The sequence below is a fragment of the Dendrobates tinctorius genome, unplaced genomic scaffold (assembly GCF_039654945.1).
Source record: "Dendrobates tinctorius isolate UK_male_01 unplaced genomic scaffold, ASM3965494v1 ptg000073l, whole genome shotgun sequence".
Taxonomy (NCBI): Eukaryota; Metazoa; Chordata; class Amphibia; order Anura; family Dendrobatidae; genus Dendrobates; species Dendrobates tinctorius.
This window is the reverse complement of record NW_027361741.1, coordinates 11,643,045-11,665,322: the sequence shown is the minus strand read 5'-3', so window position 1 is coordinate 11,665,322 and position 22,278 is coordinate 11,643,045. Positions and strand designations below refer to the sequence as shown.

At 45.0% G+C, this 22,278-nt stretch overlaps 1 protein-coding gene across 2 annotated transcripts in view; it reads right to left on the bottom strand.

The window, feature by feature from the left end:
- SGSM1 (small G protein signaling modulator 1) overlaps positions 1–22,278 on the bottom strand; it is a 444,365-nt gene that overhangs the window by 14,976 nt on the left and 407,111 nt on the right. The window lies entirely within an intron of this gene.

The window sequence follows — 22,278 nt, the reverse complement described above, 5'->3', positions numbered from 1 at the left end:
AACAGCCAAAATGGGGAACTTTATACCCTCGTTTAAATGGAGCGGAAGTGCGCATTCTCAACCTTAGCTCTATTAATTCTCTACGGGACTGCCAAAGGATATCTTAGTTATCTCTGGCAGTATCATAAAGAATGAATGAAGCGCACTGCTGGTAAATTTAAACTGAGCAGGCAACATTTGATGTAATAAGTCATGTATCAAACAGAAAGCATATAGTGAAACAGTAGGGGCTCCATATACCGTACTTCAAAAACAGAGGCTGCAAAATACTGCAAACAGAGCAGTAATATGATTAATAAGGAGAACCAAAGTCAAATATACTAAAAAAAATCAATACAAGGTGTATTTTTACAAAAAATATAACAATGAAAACGTTAACAGTATAAGAGTATTATGGGTACATGTACAAATCCGTGAGGAAGAATCATCACACAAAATGCGCGTAGGGGAACGAGGCCTATGTTCTGGCAGGAAATACACTATGGGTAAACACCTCACATAAAGTTACTGCTAAGCCTTTTTGCAACATGCAATTTGTCAAAATATGAGACTCCTGTTATGTGATTGATACTAGTCTATGCTCCATCATATATATCAGCTATATTCTCTATTTGTTTGACACAAACTATTAAGTCCTGACCTATTCCTTAGCCTATTCACCTAGGGTCTTAATCACGGATTTGTACATGTACCCATAATACTCAAAACAAGAGTTGAGCGAAACGGGTCGGCCAAATTCAGAATCCGCTGACTTTGGCTAAAGTCTGGTTTCGCCTATCGAAACCTGACCATAGTGTGAGGTCGGCCATGAGGTCGCCGACTTGAGCGCCAAAGTCGCGTTACCCACAATGCTTCCAGCGCCTTTTCTCAGTCAATCATCAAGGACGCACACTGTTGGCAACGCGATTACGTCGGCAGCGGCCCCCACCATGTTAGAGAAGGGCATTCAAATGATTGGCTGGCTTTGTGTAGCGTCACAGTGCCTATAAAAGGCCGTGACCGCCGACCGCCATCTTACTTCTGCCGATCTTAGCATAGGGAGAGGTTGCTGCTGCTCGTTCTCAATAGGGAGTGTTTAGGCAGGCCAAAAAAAAAAAATTGCTTCTGCTGATAGCGAATGTCACTGTACAACACAACACTATAGTGACAGGGGAGGATATATTTGTGTGCAGCAGCTCTGTTGGTTATTAGGCTGCCTTATAAGGCTCCATGATAGCTGCATTGCTGTTTGCACACTGCTGTGCAGAGTACTTTCTTAAAAGCAAAAATATTTTTATTCCTTTTTTCTGCACAGTTACCAATCCTTCATTTTTTCACACTTTTTTGTGCAGCAGCTCTGTTGGTGATTAGGCTGCCTTATAAGGCTCCCTGATAGCTGCATTGCTGTTTGCACACTGCTGTGCAGACAGCTTTTTTAAAAGCAAAAATCCTTTTATTCCTTTTTTTCTGCACAGTAGATACTGAGGGTAAATTTTTTCACAAACCGTACAGAGGTGTACGCTCCTCACACACTCCCGTGTACCGGCTGGTATCACGGACAAATACATGCTATATATGTGTGACTCCGTAAAAAATACATGGAGATTAACATTTTTCCATACATACACCGTATAAGAGCTGTCCGATTATCAAACAGTATCGGATATCTGGTGTTCTTATTACGGTCACATCTACACAGAGTCAGCGTGTGTGTGTGACACTCCATAAATACATATACGGACATTTCTATTTCTCTATACACCGTATTGAGCTGTCCGATTATCAAACAGTATCGGATATCTGGTGTTCTTATTACGGTCACATCTACACAGAGTCAGCGTGTGTGTGACATTCCGTCTACAGCTGTACAGCTCTGATACAGTACCGTATATCTGCTTGTTGGATTACGGTGAAATACATACTGGGTGAGCGTCTGTGACTCACAAAATATAAATGGAGATTTCACTTCTTACATACACCTTACACAGCTGTACGCTACTCATACAGTACCATTTCTCTGCTGGTATTTTTGGTACATTTTCCCAAACATGAGGAAGTCTGGTGGAAGAGGCCGTGGACGTGGGCGGGGGGCGCAGCTGGTACTGATGGTGGTGGTGGTGCATCGGCTGGTTCTGGCAAAAGCACAATAGCAGCTAAGGCATGAGGTGTTGAGCCTGCGTCGTCCGGTACAAGATGGCCTTTACAGGATGAAAATGATGAAATGGTAAGACAGGATGTTGAGAAGTCCGAACTTTTAAATTCCTATTTTGCATCTGTTTTCTCTCAGAAAGGAAATGTAAAATCAACTGTTCTTCACTGTCCTATTAAGGGAATAGAAGAATCCAGGATATCTATAAACAGAAAGATTGTGAGGAAACACTTAGCTAACCTAAATGAATTCAAGTCTCCAGGTCCAGATGAATTACACCCCAGAGTACTGAAGGAGATAGCAGAAGAAATTTTTGAACCCCTCTCCATAATCTTTGAAAATTCTTGGAGAACAGGAGAAGTCCCAGAAGACTGGAGAAGAGCAAATGTTGTTCCTATCTTCAAAAAGGGGAAGAAGGTGGACCCAGGCAACTATAGGCCGGTGAGTCTGACTTCAATACCAGGAAAGATCTTTGAACAAATTATTAAACAACATGTATGTCAGTACCTGGATAAGAATGAAGTAATTAAACAGAGTCAGCATGGGTTTGTAACTAATAAGTCATGTCAGACTAACTTAATTTCCTTCTATGACGGAATCACTGATTGGGTGGATCAAGGAAATGCTGTAGATATAGTATATCTTGACTTCAGCAAAGCATTTGACAAAGTATCTCATACAATCCTTATTGAAAAAATGACTAAGTATGGAATGGACAAGGCAACTGTTAGGTGGATTCATAACTGGCTTAGTGATCGGCCCCAAAGAGTGGTCGTAAATGGCTGCACATCCAGTTGGAAGAATGTCTCAAGTGGGGTACCACAGGGCTCTGTCCTGGGCCCTGTATTGTTCAACATCTTTATCAATGATTTAGATGAAGGAATTGAGGGTAAACTGATTAAATTTGCTGATGACACAAAGCTAGGAGGGATAGCTAATACTATAGAAGAGAGAGAGAGGATTCAAAAAGATATAAATAAACTGGAGAAGTGGGCAGCAACTAACAGAATGGTTTTTAACAGGGAAAAATGCAAAGTACTACATCTGGGCAATAAAAATGAAAAAGCACATACAGAATGGGAGGAATAGGGCTAAGCAACAGCACATGTGAAAAAGACTTGGGTATACTAATATATCACAAACTGAATATGAGTCAACAGTGTGATGCAGCAGCAAAAAAGGCAAATGCAATTCTAGGATGTATTAACAGAAGCATACAGTCTAGATCACGTGAAGTTATTATTTCCCTCTACTCCTCTTTGGTCAGACCCTATCTGGAATATTGTGTCCAGTTTTGGGCACCACATTTTAAAAAAAAATCAACAAACTGGAGCAAGTTCAGAAAAGAGCGACCAGAATGGTGACTGGTCTGCAAACCCTGTCTTATGAGGAAAGGTTGCAGGATTTGAGAATGTTTAGTTTGCAAAAGAGAAGACTGAGAGGAGACTTAATAGCGGTCTACAAATATCTAAAGGGCTGTCACATTGTAGAAGGATCATCTTTATTCTCATTTGCACAAGGAAAGACTAGAAGCAATGGGATGAAACTGAATGGGAGGAGACACAGATTAGATATTAGAGAAAACTTTTTGACAGAGTGATCAATGAGTGGAGCAGGCTGCCACGAGAAGTGGTGAGTTCTCCTTCAATGGAAGTCTTCAGAGGCTGGACAGACATCTGACTGGGATGATTTAGCGAATCCTGCTTTGAGCAGGGGGTTGGACCAGATGGCCCAGGAGGTCCCTTCCAACTCTACGATTCTATGATTCTATGAAGATTCCCTTTTCTGGGAGTAGGTAAACCGCTTTTAAAGCCGGAGCATCAGAAACAGGTTTTGGCTTACATTGCCGAAACAGCCTCCAGCTCTATTGCCTCCTCTCTTCTGAAGTTACAAAAACTGCAAGCACAGAGTCGTCAGTGCAGGCCTCTGGTCAGGAACAGCACCTTTCTTTGTGTCCTTCACCCACACCAAAAGTGAAGAATGCTGCAGCACACACTTCAGATTACTCCATGGGGCTCTTTTCACATACCATTCCTGGGTTATCAAGTCAAATCATGAATTCCCCAGTCCAAGATGAATCTGACATGGCGTGCACTGATGCACAGCCACTGCTAGATGAATCTGCTGGTACATTCACCCACAGCACTACATTGCCCTCGCAGTCTACTGAGTCCGAATCAGACCCTGATGAAACTCAGGTGCCCCTTCCGGCATACTATACCACCTTACACAGTGACACAGAGGAAGGTACAGAGGAAGGTGCAGATGACATTGAAGACGAGGTCATGGATGACCCAGTTGTTGACCAGGATTAGCATCCATTGGGGGAAGAGGGTGCTGGTGACAATAGGTCAGAACAGGAGAAAGATACGCAGCAGGCATCGTCATCGCAGCAGCGGTTATCCGGCAGGCCCGTAGCTGTCAAAAAACTTGGCAAGAAAATAGAGTTGCAGGACAGCTTGGCCAGACGGTCCAATTAGCACAGCGTGCAAGCCCTGAAAATTTGTACCATAGTAGGAAGAGTGCAGTGTGGCACTTTTTTGAACAAAATCCTACTGATGACGCAAAGGTTATCTGTAAGAAGTGCCGAAGGTCCTTTAGCAGAGGGAAAAATCTACGAAATTTGAATACCAGTTGCAAGCTTAGACATTTAACCAACATGCACTTGCAAGCGTGGACGGACTACAAAACTTCAGGTAGCACATGTGCACCTGCTCCTACTCAAGTTAGCCGGCAACGCTCCATCGCTTCCCCCACTGTAAGGCCACCGCTAAGCACACCACCATCAAGAAATGTTGAGGTGTCGTGGCTAGGCCAAAGCAGTCAGGCAATCACAATATTTTCGTGAGAAAACACTGAATCTAGGCCATCAACACCCTCACCATCACCAACCCCTTCTCAGTCTGTCATGTCCAATGCTAGTTCCCCCATATGCAGCTCAAGTCCAGCTCACCCTTCCAGACACTCTGAGTAGGACAAGAAAGTACTCATCCTCTCATTTGCGTACACTAGCTTTGAACGCCTACATTGCCAAACTGATCTTATTAGAGATGATGCCCTTCCATTTGGTAGAAAGCGAAGCTTTCCGAGAGCTCATGGCCTACGCTGTCCCACGCTATGACCTACCCAGTCAGCACTTCTTTTATCGAAAAACCCATCACTGCCCTCCACCGGCATGTGAAAGACCGCATTGTCCACGCACTAAAACAATCAGTAAGTGGAAAGGTGCACCTCACAACAGATACGTGGACCAGTAGGCATGGCCAGGTCCATTACGTGTCCATCACTGCGCACTGGGTTAATGTGGTGGATGCAGGCTCCACAGGGGACAGCGGCGGTGGAACAGTGCTGCCTAGCCCACAGTATAGGAAACAGTTGGCTGTAGGCGTTCGACCCTCCTCCTCCTCCAGAAGCGAAAGCTCATCGACAGGACACAGTCGCACAAGCACTCCATCCACAACTGTCAGTGTTGCACACGAGGTGTCCCACTATCGAACAGCTAGTGGTAAGCGGCAGCAGGCTGTTTTAAAAATGATGTCTTTGGGCGACAGTAGACACCCCACAGAGGTACTGGCCGACTACTTGCATCGACAAACTGAGTCATGGCTGGGCAGTCTACATGTTGAGCCAGGCAAGGTAGTCACTGATAATGGGCGGAATTTTGTGGCAGCCATAGCCCTTTCAAAACTCACACATACCTTGCCTGGCTCACACCTTGAACCTGGTGGTGCAGTGCTTCCTAAATAATTATCCGGAGTTAACAGCCCTGCTCCATAAGGTGCGAAGACTGTGCTCGCATATCCGTCGCTCAAACGTCCACTCCAGTTGTATGCAGAAGCTGCAGCGATCACTCAACCTCCCCAAGCACCGCCTAATCATAGACGTTGCTACAAGATGGAACTCCATCATGCACATGGTTGAGAGGCTGTGCGAACAGAGGCAGGCTGTAATGCATTTGTGGGAGGATACACGGGCAGGCAGTTTGAGGGCAGACATGGAATTGTCGGGTGTGCAGTGGTCAAAGCTGAAAGACCTCTGTAAAGTCCTTCAGTGTTTTGAGGAATGCACATGGCTGGTAAGCGCAGACGACGCCATCATAAGCATACCACTTATGCGTCTGCTCATGCAAACTTTAACGCAGATAAACGATCAGGCGTCTGCAGCTGAGGAGCAACAGGAGGAGGAGGAGGGAAGCCTTGATGACAGTCAGCCATTGTCTGGTCAGGGAACTGGTGTGGACGAGGTGGAGGAAGAAGAGGAAGATGAGGAGGAGGATGAGGGGGATGATTATTTTGGGGAGGAGGATGCTTCTCAGGGTGCAAGAGAACATGTGGGTGTGCCAAGGTCAGGTACAGGGATTGTGCATGACTGGAGGGATGTGGATTTGCCAGAAAGTGCTCCTCCACCCACCACTGGCAGTGCAGCATTGACACCTGGAACATTTGCCCACATGTGTGACTATGCCTTGCGGATCCTAAAAAGGGACCCTGTTGTGAGTTCATTTTCCCCTCCGTCACTGAGGCCTGGTGAACTCCCTATTCCAGTGAAGGAAGGTAGTGAGCCTGATTATCAGACACCTGGGACTAATGAAGACGATTGGCTGAGTGGAGTCACTGACTGGATTTAAGGCAGCCTACGCCCTTTCTGCCCTGTGGGTGATTTCTCTGTGGATTCTTGGACACCAGTCTGATTCCTGCTCTCCTAAAGCTAAGTTTTCTGTTTTGCATTTTTGCATCTAAGATTTGTTTTTGTTTTTCTTGCTTTTTGGATTCTGCCACTCCCTGCTGGAGTGTGCAGTGTTCCGTGAGCTCTGTCTTCTGAAAGTACCTGAGTGCTGATTTAGTTTTTGAAGCTTAGTTGCTTCAGGGCCATTTTTATATCAGCTTGTTGGCTTTTGTCTCCGATAGGGTTTTGGCAGATTGCAGACAGCAGCCTTCCTATCCGTTCCTATCTAGGTAGTTTTGGGCCCCGTCTTTGCTCAGCCTGTCTTTCTGTCTGTGTAAGTGTTTTCATCTTGCTTCACCGTCATTATATGTGGGGGGCTGCCTATTGCTTTGGGGTCTGCTCTGGGGCAGTTAGATTTCCCCTTTCCTTCTTTAGGCCTATGTATCTCTCCGGCTGTGATCGAGGGGTCTAGGTCATCGTAGGAACCCCCCACGGCTACTGCTAGTTGTGTGGATAGGTTCAGGGGTCTGCAATCTGATAGTTGCCAACTTCTCTGGTTTTCAGGACTTAGCTAGCATTTCTGTTTTTGCCTCCTACGGTGAAGCAAGATGAAAACAATTACACAGACAGAAAGACAGGCTGAGCAAAGACGGGGCCCAAAACTACCTAGATAGGAACGGATAGGAAGGCTGCTGTCTGCAATCTGCCAAAACCCTATCAGAGACAAAAGCCAACAAGCTGATATAAAAATGGCCCTGAAGCAACTAAGCTTCAAAAACTAAATCAGCACTCAGGTACCTTCAGAAGACAGAGCTCACAGAACACTGCACACTCCAGCAGGGAGTGGCAGAATCCAAAAAGAAAAAGAAAAACAAATCTTAGATGCAAAAAGGCAAAACAGAAAACTTAGCTTTAGGAGAGCAGGAATCAGACTGGTGTCCAAGAGTCCACAGAGAAATCACCCGCAGGGTAGAAAGGGCGTAGGCTGCCTTAAATCCAGTCAGTGACTCCACTCAGCCAATCGTCTTCATTAGTCCCAGGTGTCTGATAATCAGGCTCACTACCTTCCTTCACTAGAATAGGGAGTTCACCAGGCCTCAGTGACGGAGGGGAAAATGAACTCACAACAGGACCCCCACATTGCCAAAATGATGAGGGATGACGACTACTGGTTGGCCAGCATCCTCGATCCACGCTGTAAAGGCAAATTACACAACATCATGCCACAAGAGAACCTAGAGCTAATATTGGCTAACAAACAAGCAACTCTGGTAAACAGGTTGTTTGAGGCATTCCCAGCACACAGCAGCGGAGCTGGTTCTCCCACGAGCCGTAGTGGGCAAAATGGAAGAGGTGTTCGTGGTGCACACAGCCGAACTGGCGTTGGAGACAGGGGTTTCCTGACCATATTGTGGTCTGATTTCTCAAGTCCCGCGCACACGACAGCTAATACAGAATCGATTGCAAGTGACAGGAGACAGCAGTTGTCAACTATGGTTACAAACTACTTCTCCTCCCATATCGAGGTTCTATCTCACAGGTCATTCCTCTTTGATTATTGGGCCTCAAAACTGGACACATGGCCTGAATTGGCACAATATGCCTTACAGGAGCTCGCTTGCCCTGCTGGTAGTGTGCTATCTGAAAGAGTCTTCAGTGCTGCTGGATCTATCCTGACAGAAAAAAGGACCCGTCTGTCGACCCAAAATGTTGATGATCTAACCTTCATTAAAATGAACCATGCATGGGTTTCAAAAGTTTTTGTCCCACCCTCCCCTGATAACACATAGGTTGCCAGAAAAAAGGCTCGCTTTTCTCCTCCTCTTCCTCGGACTTCTCCAATTCCTCCATTTGCAGCAGCTGAAAGTCCAGCCTACACATCAACATATGCCATTTTTTAAACCACACTAAATGGGCTGCCCCCCCACCTCAGGCCCGGGGTCAACACCTGCCGCACCCGGGCAAGTGCTGTTGCCCTGAACAGGTGTGGGGCCCCACCCTTGGGCGAGGGCACTGGCACAGGGCCTCTCATAGTACAATAAAGTGTCTCTAACGATAGGGGGGGCCCACTCGCCGTCAGACACACTGGCGTACTATGAGGGGCCCTGTGCCAGTACCGGCGCCCACGAATGGGTCCCCCCTGTTGCACAGGGACACAGCACTTGCAATACTTACCTCTCCCTGCTCCACCGCTGTGTAGTCTGGCCAGTTAAATCCGTCACAGGGACGGCCACTACAAATTTGGTGTACTGATCAATGATGGTTAAGATGTAGCTATGTCCTGTCCTGCTGGCCTCTACCTTCAGATTACCAATGGCTACCATTTGTAATGGATGTCAACTCCCAATCGGATGCAGTGGTGCTTTATGATCACCTTTCACATTTTTCATAGTCACAGACGTGTGACATTCCTGCCACCATTTTTCAATGTCTCCTCTCATGGCAATCCAATAGAATCCCCTACGGCCTGTGGCTTGTGTGTTTTGCACTCCAAAGTGACTAGACAGATCATGATAGGCAGTGAGGAGCATGTCTACACCTCTCCCTGTGATCACAATTTGATGGAGACGAGTTACGGGGATGGGATTGATGCTACTGCGATACAGCAACCCTTTCGTCACTAATTTGCGTTTTAGCTGTATCCACAGTTAAAGTTATTGAGGGTCAGCATCACCTCTGCGAATTCTCCCGGGAGGTTTTCCCGTGATTACTAATTCCAAAACATCTAAAATCACTCAACTTTACGTCTGTACTTTTATCCATCTGCCTTCCTCTAGCAGAGAGTCTGGACTGGCTGACTGACACTGAAATATAAACAAAGATTTTAAAGTACTCCAATACTGTATACTGGTGTACGTTTAGAATACATTTCCCTTTTTCTCATTTTTATATTCGGGTGTAATCCATACTGAGCCCATGAGAGTTTGCGTCTTACTCGGGTAAAATATAAGGAGATTTAAAATGACACCAACACTGTATGCAGCTGAACGCTTGTAAAACATTACCTTTTTTCAAGTTTTTATATTCTTGTGTAATCCATACTGAGCCTGTGAGTGTGTGTTTCTGACTCTGGAAATATCTACTGAGATTTACAATTACCCCAACACTGTATGCAGCTGTACACTTCTGATCCATTACCCTTTTACTGCATTTTTTATTGTGTAATCCATACTGACCCTGAGAGCGTCTGTGTCTGCCTCATGAAAAACTAAGGAGATTTATAATGTTTAAACAAAACTATATGTACCTTGTATCTGGTGATACAGTATCCTTTTTATATTCTTGGCTAATGCATGCTGGGACTGAGAGCGTCTGTGTCTGCCTCATGAAATGTCTACGGAGGTTTAGAATGTTTAAACTATACTATATATACCTTGTATCTGGTCATACTGTACCCTTTTTCAACTTGTTACATTATTGTCAAATCCATACTGAGCGTGTGAGCATGTGTGTCTGCCTCCTGAAATACATACGGAGATTTGTTTGTATTTTAAGTATAATATATATACCTTGTATCTGTTGATCCAGTACCCTTTGTGCCCGAAATTCATCCTTCACCCACCACTCAAAGAGCATCATTGACACCTGGAACATTGGGCCACATGTGTGATTATTTCTTGCGTATATTCTTTTCATATTATGGTGTGATCCACACTGAGCCTGTGAGAGGCTTAGTGTTACTCTTGAAATATATATGTAGATCGTTAAATGACCCCAACACTGTATACAGCAGTACACTTGGGATCCATTCCCCTTTTACAGCTTTTTATATTGTTGTGTAATCCATACTGGGCCTCAGAGCATCTGTGTCTGCCTCCTGAAATAAATACAGAGATTTTGAATGTTGAAACTATACTATATACACCTTGTATCTGGTGATACTGTACCCTTTTTCTACTTTTTAGATTGTTGTCGAATCCATACTGGCCATGACAGCATCTGTGTCTGCCTCCTCAAATATATAAGTAGATTTATAATGTTGAAACTATACAATATATCCCTGTTATCTGGTGTTAAAATGAAACGCCACGCAGGGCCGGGGGTTACTCAGTACCGGGCCTTTAAGGCTCTTTTAAGGGGGAAGTATGTCATGGTGGTGATTGGGATCTGGTCTGTGGCCCTGGGTGTCCAATAAAGATGAGAGTTCAGATGAGGGGTAAGATGGTATGATAATTAACTTGGAAAACGGGGATCAATCGTGACGCACCCGTGGTACTTGGCTAGGGTAGCCGACGCTGCAATGCAGATCCTCTGTGCCGGTGTTAAAGCAGCCAAGATGATGAAGCTCTCCACGGGCAGAGCTGTATCCCAGGGCAGTTGAGATGGTGTTTGTGAGCCGTTGACGGTGATGGTGAGTGTAGCGTGTGTAGCAGGAGAGTTGTAAAAGCCACCAAGGACACAGTTGGGTGCAGGTGTCATCCGAGGGAGGGGTCCGGCAAACTCCAAGATAGATCAGGAACACCTGTTCAAGACTCCTCCTTGTGTATCCTTTCTAGGCCGTGTCTCTGCGCTGATCTGTCCCTTCCTTCCTGCTGTGCGCCTTCGCAAACAGTGTCCCAAGCCGGCAGCTACGGATCACACCGGGCGACGTGGGTCAGGCTCCGGGGTCCTTTATTCCAACTGCTGCCTTTTTGAGTATTGAATGCGGCTGTGACTGAGGCACTTAAAGTTACCTCAGCCTCCGTGTTTCTAGCTGAGCCCTGTATTTCTCCACTACCTTCAGAAGCCACCTGTCATGGTTTGAGCAGGGTTCTTGTCCTGCACTCACAGGGTTAAGTGTTCGAGGCCTCTTTTCTGGATCTGGGAGGGGTATTTATACTCACTCTTTACCAGGGTTCTCTGTCAGCTATACTGTTGTTCTGGTGTGTCTGACCCCTGATGTGCGTGTATTCTGCGCTGCTTGTTTGCTTCCTGTGTATGATCCGGTCCGTTCCCTCACTCTGTACTCCATCTCTCGTTTTTGTACTATTGTCTTTTCTGGTTCTGACCTCCTGGCTTGGCTATCGTTACTCTGTTACAGTTTGTCCCTATTGTACCGTCTATTGCCCGTTCTGGTTTTCTGATCTATTGCTACATCCCGACTATCCATTCTGTCTAACCTTTTGGTACTGTATTGCTATCTCGTGCTTTGACCTGGCTTGATCTTTTTTCTGTCTCTGTCTATGCCCCTTGGTAACATTGCCCTTTAGTTACCTTTCTAGGAGTTTCCCTGCAGCCCCCAGCAGTCACGTGCTTCAGGTCGTGCGAGCTTGGAGCATGCATCGTCACCACTGAGACCCCGCTCCACAGGTATCTTTGTGCACAGTCTTTGTACTCAGGACACGCGCACTGGCTCAGTGAGCAAGTGCAGTGCGGTGTTCCTGACACCACCTTCCCCAATGAGGCTTGGTCCTTCCTTCTCCAGAAACAGGCTTCACAGGTGGCTTATTGCACTTCCCGTGCCCCAAGGAACCTTTCCTTCCAGTCTAGGAGCTTGGACAAGATTTTTCTCTCTTCTCTGACCCTCAGCCCTCTCACAGCAATCCTGCTCTTACTCTGCCCTGTCACCGACTGACAACTCTCTAGAAAGATCCATTTACCTCAGACTAGCTCCACCCATCAACTGTCAGCTTGCTCTCTCCGATTGGATGCCCACAATCACTCCACTACCTAAGCTCCTCCCACTGTACCTACCTTCCACACTAACACCCAACACCCTTTCCTAGTCAGTCTGGGATGAGGCCATCTTCCCGCCGGGTACACCCAGAAAGCACTAACATGATTGTGTGTTGAGTGCAGGGTTAGGAGTCCTGAGTGGTGATCCCTCCTTACCTGAGGGTGGGATACCACACCTTTGGATGAGGTGCAGTACCTCTGTGGCGACCGTACCCTCAGGGGCACCATAGTACCCTTTCTCAACTTTCTATATTGTTATCGGATCCATACTGGGCCTGAGAGCGTCTGTGTTTACCTCCTGAAATGTATACGGAGATTCAGTCTGTTTAAACTATACTATATATACCTTGTATCTAGTAATACTGTACCCTTTTGTAAATTTTTATATTATTGTCTAATCCATACTGAGCCTGTGACCATCTGTGTCTGACTCATTAAATATATACGGAGATTTACAATTATCCCTAGACTGTATAGAGCTGTCCGCTTCTGAAACAGTACCATATATCTGCTGGTATTTTGAGTCCTACGTATGGTGGAAGAGGCCGCGGATGTGGGTGTGGGGGGGCCACCTGGTACTGATGGTGGTGGTGGTGCATCTGCTGGTACTGCCAAAAGCACAATAGCAGCTAAGGCAGGAGGTGTTGAGCCTGCGTCAACAGCTGGCACAAGAAGGCCTTTAAGGCTCCCTTTTCTGGGAATAGGTAAACTGCTTTTAAAGCCGGAGCATCAGGAACTGGTTTTGCCTTACATTGCCGAAAAAGCCTACAGCTCTATCGTCTCCTCTTCTGAAGTTTAAAAAAATGCAAGCACTGAGGCATCAGTGCAGGCTTCTGGTCAGGAACCACCCCTTTCCTTGTCTCCTTCACCCCCACTAAAAGTGAAGGATGCGGCAGCCCACACTTCAGATTACTCCATGGAGCTCTTTTCACAGGCCATGCCTGTGTTATCAAGTGAAATTCTGAATTCCCCAGTCCAACATGAATCGGAGATGGAGTGCACTGATGCACAGCCACTGCTAGATGATTCTTCTGGTACATTGACCCACAACACTACATTCCCCTCGCACTCTACAGAGCCAGAATGTGACACTGATGAAACTCAGGTGCCTCTTCCCACATACTATACCACCTTACACGGTGACACTGAGGAAGGTGTAGATGAAAGTGCCGATTCCCTGAGCAGGTGGGGGGTCCTACTCGTGGGCGACGGCAGTGGCACAGGACCCCTCATAGTACGCAAAAGTGTCTCTGCCGGTGGGAGGGCCCACTTGCCGTCAGACATACCGTCGTACCATGAGGGGCCCTGTGCCAGTGCCGTCGCCCACGAGTGGTCCCCCATGCCTGCTCAGGGCCACAACACTTGCAATACTTACCTCTCCCTGCTCCACCGCCGTGACGTCTTCCGCCTTTCCTGACAGTGACATTCAGGTTACAGAGCGCGACGACATCACGTCTGTATGCCCTCTACCGAAACAGTACAAGTGCAGAGAGCTTGAAAATGGCAATGCTGAGGAGTACAGAGTAGAGCAGTGTCCAGAGAGGAGAGGTATTTAATTTTTTTAAATGTTGGGAGCATTTTTGGGGGAGCAATATACACTGGAGAATGATATATGGGGCCCATCATACACTGGAGCATCATCCATTTGGCCCATCATATACTGGAGCATTCCAAATGGGGGACATCAGACACTAGAGCAACATTTACGGGGCCCATTATACACTGGAGCATTAGAAATGGGGCCCATTATATATGGACTCCATGGAGCATTATTTGGGCCCATAAGACAGTGGAGCATCATCCATGGGGACCAACATATACTGTAGCATTATGTGGAGCTCATCATATACTATATGGAACATTATATGGGACCAATTATTCTGTATGGAGAAATATATGGGGCTCATTATTCTGAATGGCGCACTAGGTGGTGGCCATCATACTGTATGGAGTAATATACTGTCCGTTTTTGAGCTATTGTAGAATTTAAAATAGATATCAGTCATGTCATGTAAGCAGTGAAGTATTTTTCATTGTACTATACCTATATTTCTGTGACGTATCAGAGCATTTTGAATTGTGGTATGTTAAAAGGACACACTGACACTCTTTGGCCCAGGGCACACGAAAACCTGCCGCCAGCCCTATCCCCCCCAAAACTTTAGCCAAATAACCCCCAGTTTTCAATGCGCAACTATTATTATAAAGTAAATTAAGGTTGACAAGCTTAACCCCTTAGTGACAGAGCCATTTTGCAGCTTAATGACGGGGCCAATTTTTACAATTCTGATCACTGTCTCTTTATGAGGCTAAAACTCTGGAACGCTTTGACGGATCCCGCTGATTCTCAGATTGTTTTTTCGTCACATATTGTACTTTCTTCGATATGTCTTGTGTTTATTTATGAAAAAAAACGAAATATGGCGAAAATTTTTAAAATTTTGCAATTTTCAAACTTTACATTTTATGCCCTTAAATCAGAGAGATGTGTCATGCAAATTTCTTAATAAATAACATTCCCCACATGTCTACTTTACATCAGCACAATTTTGGAAACAATTTTTTTTTTTGTTAGGAAGTTATAAGGGTTAAAATTTGGGCAGCGATTTCTCATTTTTACAACAAAATTTACAAAACCATTTTTTTTTTTTAGGGACCACATCATATTTAAAGTCATTCTGAGGGGTGTACATGGCAGAAAATACCCAAAAGTGACACCATTCTAAAAACTGGACCCCTCAAGGTGCTCAAAACTACATTCAAGAAGTTTATTAACCCTTTTCGTTCTTCACAGCAACTGAAGCAATGTGGAAGGAAAAAATTAACATTTAACTTTTTTTTGCAAAAAAAAAAAAAATTTAGAACAAATTTTTTTTATTTTCACAAGTGTTAGAAAAGAAAACGAATCCAAAAAAATCTGTTGTGCAATTTCTCCTGAATACGACGATACCACATATGTGGGGGTAAACCTCTTTTTGGGCGCACGGCAGGGATTGGAATGGAAGGAGCGCCGCTTGACTTTTTCAAGGCAGAATTGGCTGGATTTGAGATCTGACGCCATGTTGCATTTAGAGAGCCTCTGATGTGCCTAAACAGTGGAAACACCCCACAAGTAACCCCATTTTGGAAACTAAACCCCTTAAGGAACTTATCTAGATGTGTGGTGAGCACGTTGACCCTCCAAGTGCTTCACAGAAGTTTATAACGTAGAGCCGTGAAAATAAAAAATCCTTTTTTCCCACAAAAATGATTTTTTTTGCCCCCAAATTTTTATTTTTACAAGGATAACAGGAGAAATTAGACCCCCAAAGTTGTTGTGCAATTTGTTCTGAGTACGCCCATACCCCATATGTAGGAGTAAACCACTCTTTGTGCGCACGGCAGAGCTCAGAATGGAAGGAGCACCGTTTGACTTTTTCAATGCAGAACTGGCTGGAATTAAGATTGGACGCCATGTCGCGTTTGGAGATGCCCTGATGTGCCTGAACATAGAAACCCCCCACTATTTTATATTTTCCTTAGGGTAACAGGAGAAATTGGACCACAAAAGTTGTTGTGCAATTTGTCCCGAGTACGCTGATACCCCAAATGTGGGTGGAACCACTGTTTGGGTGCATGGGAGAGCCTGGAAGGGAAGGAGCGCCATTTTGAATGCAGACTTTGATGGAATGTTCTGGGGGCGTCATGTTGCGTTTGCAGAGCCCCTGATGTGCCTAAATAGTAGAAACCCCCACAAGTGACCCCATTTTGGAAATTAGACCACCTAAGGAGCTTATCTAGATATGTGGTGAGCATTTTGAATGCCCAAGTGCTACACAGAAGTTTATAAACGCAGAGCCGTGAAAATAAAAAATCATTTTTTTTCCTCAAAAATGATTTTTTTAGCCTATTTTTTATTTTCACAAGGGTAACAGGAGAAATTGGATCACAAAAGTAGTTGTGCAATTTGTCCAGAGTACGCTGATACCCCATATGTGGGGGGTACCACTGTTTGGGCGCATGGGAGAGCCTGGAAGGGAAGGAGCGCCATTTTGAATGCAGACTTTGATGGAATGTTCTGGGGGCGTCATGTTGCGTTTGCAGAGCCCCTGATGTGCCTAAACAGTAGAAACCCCCCACAAGTGACCCCATTTTGGAAACTAGACCCCCCAAGGAGCTTATCTAGATGTGTGGTGAGCACTTTGAACCCCCAAGTCCTTCACAGAAGTTTATAAACGCAGAGCCGTGAAAATAAAAAATCATTCTAAGGCTAGTTTCACACTAGCGTACGGGCGAGGTGCGGAGGGCTGCAGACTCTATGCAGCTCCGCCTACAGCCGCACCTCCTCCCGTAAGCTCCGCCTACTTCGGGATGCGTACCCTATCTTTTGCATTAGGTATGCAGGCTGTGCCGATGTATGCGAATGCTTCCGCATGCGTCATTTTGATGGTGCGGCGACCCGCGTCGAACGCAACATGTTGCATTTTGGTGTGGTCGCCGCACCGTCAAAACGACACATGCGGAGGCATCCGCATACATCGGCACGGCCTGCATACCCAATGCAAAAGATAGGGTACGCATGCCGAGGTAGGCGGAGCTGACGGGAGGAGCTGCGGCTGTGGACGGAGCTGCACAGAGGAAGTCTGCAGCCCTCCGCACCTCGGGCATACGCTAGTGTGAAACTAGCCTTACCCTAACCCTAATTCTAAGGGTCTGTGCACACGTGGCGGATTCTGCTGCGGATCCGCAGCGGATTTGGCCCTGCGGATCCGCAGCAGTTTCTGCTGCATTCTACAGTACCTTCATTTTCTATGGAAAATGAAAAATGCAATGCACACGCTGCAGATTTTTCTGTGCAGATTCGCTGTGGTTTGAAATCCGCCACATGTCACTTCTTTATGCAGAATTCGCAGCGGTTTGACACCTGCTCCATTACAGGTGTCAAACCGCAGGGGAAAAATGCAGGCTAATCTGCAATCCGCAGGTAAAATGCAGGTTATTTGACCTGCGGATTTAGCCAAATCTACGCAGCAGAATCCGCAGTGTGTGCACACACCCTAAGGGTGTGTGCACACACTGCGTAATGCTCTGCAGATTTTTCCCCGCGGATTTGAGAAAAACCGCAGGTAAATCCGCAGGTCAAAAGACCTGCGGATTATCTGCAGTTTTTCTGCGGTTTTGCCTGCGGATTTCCCCTGCTGTTTGACACCCTGTCATTGAGCAGGTGCCAAACCGCAGCAGAATCCGCACAAAGAATTGACATGCTGCGGATTTGAAACCGCAGCAAATCCACGCTGAAAAATCCGCAGCATGTGCACTTCGGATTTCATTTTAGATAGATTAGAATGGTACTGTACACCGCAGCAGAAACTGCTGCGGATCCGCAGGACAAAATTTGCTGCGGATCCGCACCAGAATCCGCAGCGTGTGCACACACCCTAATTGTAATCCTAGCTCCAACCCTAGCCCTAACCCTAATGAAAAATTTGAAATTTTTTTTTTTATTATTATGTATTGGTGCGTGTGTGTGTGTGTGTGTGTGTGTGTGTGTGCGTTTTTTTACTTTTTTTTTATTTTGATCACTGTGATACTTTATCACAGTGATCAAAATAAATGTATGGAATCTGACGTTTGGCAGATTCCAGGTGGGCGCACTGCGCATGAGCCGCCCGCCATTTTCCCAGATGGCGGCGCCCACCGGAGTCCTGGACGGAGCCCAGGACCATCGGAGGGGACCCAGGACCATCGGTGAATATAAGGGGGGGATCGGGGACCCTATTTCTTTCTCCTCTGATGTGCAATCACATCAGAGGAGAGAGAAATTTAATTGAAAATCGCGGCCTTTTTTTTTTTTTGCGGTGGCCGTTAGGGTTAATAACGGCGATCGCAAAAATGGGGTCGGTAAAATCCGACCCGATTCATGTTCTCTGGGGTCTCGGCTACCCCCGGCAGCCGAGACCCCGGAGAAAATCCGCAACTGGGGGGCGCTATTCACTTAAATCACAGCGCCGTTAATTAAGGGCGCTGTGGTTTATGTACCCTTAATGACCGCCACTAAAAGGCGTATCGGCGGTCGTTAAGGGGTTAAGTAATAAGAATTGATGTTATTGGCATTGAAATGGGCACTGAAGGGGTGTTTACTGTCCTCTACTCCCTGCAGACTTTGCTTCCCCATTGACTTCCATTGGGTTTCGTGTTTCAGTCGGACCCCGGCTTTTCCCTATAGTCGGTCGATTTCGTTCGACCCGACTTTTAAGAAAGACTCGACCCGAAAAAAGGCAAAGTCGCTCATCTCTACTCATAACTGATATTTTTCCATTGTTAGGCTATGTGCCCATGCTAGCGTTTTTAAACGCTCAGGAAACTGATCCCCTTCCCAGAAAATGCGCGTCTTTTTTCCCGCGCGATTCTTGCGCGTTTTGTGCTAAAAAGCTGCGCGTTTTTGAAGCGTTTTTTAACACGCGTCTTCTGGGACCATTGGGGAAGGCTAAAAACGCTCAGCAATGCGGAAATTAATGAGCATGCTGCCTTTTTAGCCGCTAAGCGATTCCTGAGCGGTTAAAAACGCATGCACTGGCACAAAAAGCAAAAAAGCATGCAAATTAACTTGAAGTATCTGTTAAGCGTTTCTGCAGCGTCTGAGCCGGCACAAACGCTGCGGAAACGCTTAAAAAACGCATCGTGGGCACACAGCCTTATTGTATTTTTTGTAAAAATAAACTTTGCAATGATTTTTTAGCATATTTGACTCTGGTTCTCCTTGGTAATCATATCATGATGAGTCGCTAATATATGGGTACATTCCAAATGTGGAACTGATACTTTTGCAATAGAGTAGTAATATGGTTGTATGAATGGGGCCGAGTTGACATAAAAATGAAATCTTTTTTTACAGGCTCAAAGAAATGTAGACGTACAATTTCAGAGACAAGGGAATAAGAAAACAGATGCATACAGATACCTTATCAGAGTGTATAACATGGCTATCCCGCCTAAGGGTCCATTTACACTGGCCAATAATCGGTCAGATGCTACCACTAATGACCTAACGCTCATGATAATTGTGTAATATGAATGGGTAGAGTAACTGAACAACGTGTACAGAAACGATTGCTCACCATACATGATATCGGCAAGGCAAGTGAAAAAAAAACTTGTTCTAACTTTGAAAATTGTATAGTGTATATAGAGATTGTCCGCTCATTGAAGAAATTGACCACCAAAAAGAGAAGTGGAAATTCAAGTTGTAAATAGCTATCTGAACAATGTGCACTATGTTCGCACAATCATTTAATTCACTATACCCGCCATGTATAGACATTTGTCTGGCTTTGTTAGACTAGGTTCACATTAGCGTTTGAGTCCGCAGCGTATCATCCGCATGCGCAAACGCATGTTTACGCAGCGGTTTTTATACGCATCATCTTACACATGACGGGAAAAACGCTGCGTGTGCATGCGTTTGCATTGTTTATGCGCATGCGTTCCATATGACACCAGACAAAAATGGGAGTGTCTCATGGGATTTCTATATACATTTTGAAGAATGCAGGCGAATCAAATGCATGCGTACGCATGTCCTTGCGTACCAATGAGCTCCCATAGACAGTAATGTGGTTTTGCTTTTTTTTTTTACGCACTCATCCGAAGGCGCATGCCTGAGAATATTTGACGCCTCAAAAAATGCAACATGTTGCGTTCGCCGCACACCGCAAAAGCATGTCCCAGCATACACCATGTTAATATATGTATGCATAACGCATGTGGATTTATGCGGATCAAACGCTGCGCACAGAGACGCAAATGTGAAACCAGCCTTAGCTAGGCGCGAGTTACAATAATTTAATTCATCGTTTAACCCGAGAGAGAGAGAGAGAGAGAGAGAGAGAGATTTTTTTTTTGTCCGGCAACCAGAAAGAATTTCGGGTTAAATCAGTGTCTGGAGGATCCGCCAGAGAAAAAAACGTTGCAAGCTCCGTTTTGAAATCTTTGAGGATGGTGACGGACAGCAACTTTTGGCGGATCCGCAAAAAAACCCGGATGCAACGGACAGCAATCCGTCACAATCCGCCTATAATGGAAGTCAATGGGGAAAAAAAACGGATCCTCAAAAGAAAATTGCGGATCCGTTTTTTTCAAAACCAGGCGGATTGTGACTGATTGCAAAAAACTGAAGTGTGAAAGAGGCCTTACCAGTGTCATTTTATGAGGTAATAACTCTGGAACGCTTACACATGTACCAGTGATTCTGATATTGCTGTTTTTTTTTAACAGATTGAACTTTGCTGGTGGTAAATTTCCTATATATAGGAATTTAGGCAAAAATTTAGAAAAATTCACAATTTTCAAACACTCATTTTTTTTTATATCTTAAACCATTTACTTTACATTTACATAATTTTTGAAATGTTATTTCATTTTCTTAGGATAATAGAAGAGTTAAAAAGTTAGCAGAAATTTCTCATTTTCTCAAGAAATTTAGAAAACTTTTTTATTTCAGGATCTATTCAGATTTAAATGGACCTTGAGGGGCCTATATATTGGAAACTCCTCAAAAGTGATGCCATTTTAAAAGCCGCATCCCTCAAATACTTCAAAACTGGCTAGGACATTTTTTAACCTTTCTCGTGCTGCACAGGAATTAATGCAGAGGGGAATGGAAAAAAAAATGTACTTTTTTCCTCAAAAATGTTGCTTTAGCCTCATTTTTTTTTTTTTTTTAACTTTTACAATATATTGCATGAGAAAATGGACTTCTCAATTTGTTACTCAGATTCTTCTGAGTGTGCTGATATCTTACATGTGGTCAGAAACCTCTGTTTGGACAACTGGCAGGGCACCATGTCGCATTTGCAGGGCCTCATAGGTGCCTAAACAGCAGAAACCACCCACAAGTGACCCTATTTTGGAAACTACACCCCTTTATCTAGGGGTATAATGAGAAATATGAACCCATAGATACCACAGAAAATTTGATAACATTAGGTTGTTATATTGAAAATAGTCATTTTTTTTCACATAAGTGTTCTTTTAGACTCAAGTTTTTAACTTTTAACTTTTACAAGTGGTATAACGAAAAAGTAGAGCATAAGAATATTGGAGATATAATTCCATGTTAATCATCTGTATCCTATTTGGCATGGGATTATAAAAACCCCTTCAGCATGTGCAGTTATTGCATGATACCAGGCCAGCTTCAAACAAGGAATTCACACACCCACCAGCTAGCTAGTATGCAATCTTCTACAGCCTTTTGCTGTACAGACCGACACCAGTGACTTTGGCCTCGATGCTGTGCTCAGCCAAGTCGTTCCTAAGGGCCATGAAAACCACGTTTTGTACCTGAGCCGGAAGCTCCTTCCGAGGGAGATGGCCTACTCCACGATGGAGAAGGAATGTCTGGCAATTGTGAGAGCTCTGCAGCATCTGCAGCCATACTTGTACGGATGCTAGTATAAAACCTTCTACAGGAACACCCCTTGTGAATCCAAACCATGCAGTCTTAGTCCTTTGTTCAGCCAGGTATGATTTCATAAGGAGTTATGGAAATACTATACGTCCTAGCTGTACATTGTGAATATATCCCTCATTCTCAACCCATTCTAACACCCAGGGGAATGGAGACACATAGAACAGCTAGTAGCAGCTAGGTAGCAAAACTGTGTTTAGTCTGTACAAGTAGCAGGTGTCCAATGGCGCCAGGACCGCCACTCCAGGACCATCCAGAAAGGAGTTATGATCTTTCATAGATTTTAGGAGATTTAGCTACAAACCTCTAGTGGAAGGGATTTAGGTTCATCCCAGAGGGCAAGAGGGGAGTGACGCAGATGGGTAAAATCTTGTCTAAAACT